Genomic DNA, 3,577 nt, shown 5'->3' on the forward strand with positions numbered 1-3,577 from the left:
ATCTCTATAGAGGTGTGGCAGGTGAAGACCCAAGGAAGCATATGGAGGTTTTTACGGACTACAGTTCTACTATCCCCGCCACAAAGGGGGTAACTCAACATAAGATTAAGGAGGTGTTGTTTCCTTTTTCTTTGACTGACTCAGTCAGGGAGTGGCTGATTGACTTGGACCGTACGGCCGCAGATATCACGAATGGGGAGACTCTCGCGCTTGCTTTCTATAAAAGGTATTTCCCTCCGCAGCGCACTAATCAGCTGAGGACAAAGATTACTAGTTTCAAACAGGCACCTGATGAGACTTTCTATGAAGCTTGGTGTCGGTTCAAGAGGTTGGTGAGGTCTCTTCCTCACCATGGTATTGATTCGTGGTTTCTGTCTAATCAGTTCTACAATGGGTTGTACGATGACCACAAAGCTATACTTGACACCTCATCCGACGGAAGATTTCAAAAGAATACTGATGATGATAAGGGATGGGCCATTATTGAGGAGATGGCGACCCATTGTGCTGAATATGGGAACCCACGAGATGGTATTCGAACAGTTCACGCGGGTTGACAAGGCAGTTGTGGCTCAGCTGGAAGCCATGAATGCCCGATTTGATAGATTAGAACTGCAACCTGCTGCAGATCAACAGACGGTTCATCTGTTGACTAGACAGGACACCATCACATGTGAGAGGTGTGGGAGTAATGACGTTCATACTGCTATTGACTGTCTTACGGAGAAATAACAAGTCCTTGCTTTTCAACAATATAGGCAAGGAGGAGGTTCTTATTATAACAACCAAGGGGCTATCCATCCCAATTTGAGGTGGACAAGTCAAAATGTGCTCAATCCCAATCCTCCACCGCAGCAGCAGCAACCATATGTCCCTCCTCATAAGGTTCAACAAGGCTTTCAAAAGCCTCCTTCCTTTCCTCCTCCCAATCAAGGTGCATCATCTTCAGGTGGGGTAAGTGAGCTATCTGAGTTGAAGACGATATTGAAGTCTTTGACAAAGTAGTGGCAGCTAAGTGACCAACAAAAAGACGCATCTATTAAGTCACTTGAAACCCGAGTTGCCCAGTTTGCCGCGAACCAGTCCACGAGGAAGCAGGGTCATTTGTCGTCATAAGCCGATAAGAATCCATATGAGACGGTAAGTTTAATAAATCTGAGAAGCGGTCGTTCATATGAGGGACCCGAGCTGTTGAATTCAGACCCAAGGAAGAGTATTACTGCTGATGAACGGGTTACTGTCGATGAAAACGAGCTAACAACGAAGAAAATACTCGATCGATTAGTTTCTAGGGGGGTCGATCGAGGAAAACATATGAAGAAAGGACTCGATCGAGTGACAATGTTGCTCGATGGAGTGAACAGGAAAATGAACAGCTCGACCGAGGAGTCCAAACTACTCGATCGAGTGATATTGCTGAATAAAGAGTTAGATCGAGTGGCATTTCTGCTCGATCGACTATTACTGATAATGAAGACCTCGATCGAGAGCCTGCTAGTGCTCGATCGAGTGAAATCTCTCCCGAAAGACCCCGATCGAGAGGTAAGAAGTCTCGATCGAAGGATAAAGAGCTTGATCCAGCCGACACGTTGGAAGAAAGAAACAAAGGGCTCGAGATACCTATTACCGTGCCCTTCCCGGGGCGACTACAGAACACGAAGGCCAATCAACAGTTCGGTAAATTTGTCGAGCTCCTGAAAAGCTTGCAAGTCACAGTTCCGTTCACCGAGTTGCTGACACAGGTAACCTCTTACCTTAAATTTATGAAAGAAATTTTATCACGTAAGAGGCATATTAATGATCATAAGATGGTAGCTTTGACCAAGGTAGGGACTGCCCTAGTTCAAAATACGTTACGTCCCCAACAGTCAGACCCGGGTAGTTTCTCGATTCCGTGTCACATAGGTACCCACTTGATTGACAACGCATTATGCGATCTTGGCGCTAGCGTGAGTGTCTTACCGCTGTCTCTTGCTAGGAGACTTGGTTTGACTAAATTTAATTGCTTGAACATGACTGTACAGATGGCCGACCGTAGTATATCACGGCCGTTAGATGTCATTGAGAACATACCTGTTAAGATCGGGAGGTTCTTTATTCCCGTTGATTTCGTTGTGCTTCATATCCTCGAAGATACTCACACCCCTATTATTTTAGGGAGACCATTTTTATTCACTGCTTGTGCAGTGATTGACGTAGGGAGCAAGACATTGACTTTTCAGGTTGGGGACGAGGAATTAATATTCCATCAGTCTAAGTCTCGAAGGGCTCCCATGCAAGCTCAGCCTTGCAATGCCCTTTCCTCCACTGACCCTATTGACACTCCAGATAAAAATTTGGAATTTTGTGCTGCTATCGTGACCCCTCCGCCTCAGCTTGAGAGAAAAAAGGAGGAGAATTCGTCTGTTTTCCTTGCTGCAGGTACAGATGAAAATGCAGGAGATGTCAAAGGTCATGGTGCGATTGAGATTAATCAAGTTGGGAGTGATAACGTTAAAGCTGGCGAGAAAGGAATAAGAACGAGAAAAGTTCGTGCGTATGTGGACGTCAACTATTCTCCTCCTACTGATCCAAGTACAAGCTCTTGGAGAATGAAGAGGATGGTTAGTGTTGCTGAAGTGACGTCCTCCAGTCAGAAGCCCTCCGTAGGGCTACTGAATTGTTTTGAGAAGTGAGCGGGGAATGCCCCGTGTAACAAATTCTAAAAACTATTTTTTAATTTCCGTTGAATTTGTTTTTATTTCGTTTATTAGGACAATTAGAATTTAGACATTTTTAGCGTAGTTAGAAAGACTATAGTCTGTTACTTTTTGTATTTGGTATATTGGGATATTTTTGCGACTGTTTTTATGCAGGTTTGGGGAGATTTTATGCAATTTGGAAGACATGCGTGAGGAAAAGCACTCGATCGAGTACTTTTTGTACTCGATCGAGAGGATATTGCAGAAAAAGGGTTCGATCGAGGGTTTTGCAGCTGTTCGATCGAGTTGGCAAAATAAGGGAGTTCTCGATAGAGTAGATTTCTACTCGATCGAGTTAATTAGAGCTGGAAGTCCTCGATCGAGTAATTTAAAATCACTTGATCGAGTGAAACTGTTTATAACACGCAGGAAGTGTCCCTTAAACTCCCTTTTTTCATTCCTTATTTCATTTCTTCTTCATTTTTTCGTCTTCATCATATTAGAACCCCCAAATCCTCCATAATCCTTTGCCCTTTACCAAATCAAACACCTACAATTTATTCATTGCTAATTAATCGTCAATTCCCCCTTATTTTCCCTCTGATTATTGTTGATTTTTGCGGTCAATTTGAGGAGTTAGGGTTTGCGGTTTCTTGCTCGGAAATCGTCTAATTTGCTTTGTTGCTTGTCGATTAATTACTTATTTGTAGGTTTCTCTTATCAAGTAAGTAATTCCTTTACTTCATTGTATTTTAATTGCATTTATTTGCCTTTTATGATGTAATTTGGGAATTAGGGTTTCGGGTAGACGAATTTGGTCGAAATTTTCGACTGTTTTTGCGATTTCTTGTCTACATTGCCTTACTTGATAATTATTGCCCTTACCACATTGCTGT

General features: G+C 43.1%; 1 non-coding gene across 1 annotated transcript; it reads right to left on the bottom strand.

Annotated features, from left to right (window-relative positions):
* Positions 1-252: 252 nt before the first annotated feature.
* Positions 253-358, bottom strand: LOC141635559 (small nucleolar RNA R71). The gene has a single exon (XR_012540237.1). It is a non-coding gene; the product is annotated as a small nucleolar RNA R71 (small nucleolar RNA).
* Positions 359-3,577: the final 3,219 nt, after the last annotated feature.

Source organism: Silene latifolia, chromosome Y (assembly GCF_048544455.1).
Source record: "Silene latifolia isolate original U9 population chromosome Y, ASM4854445v1, whole genome shotgun sequence".
In the NCBI taxonomy this organism is placed as follows: Eukaryota; Viridiplantae; Streptophyta; class Magnoliopsida; order Caryophyllales; family Caryophyllaceae; genus Silene; species Silene latifolia.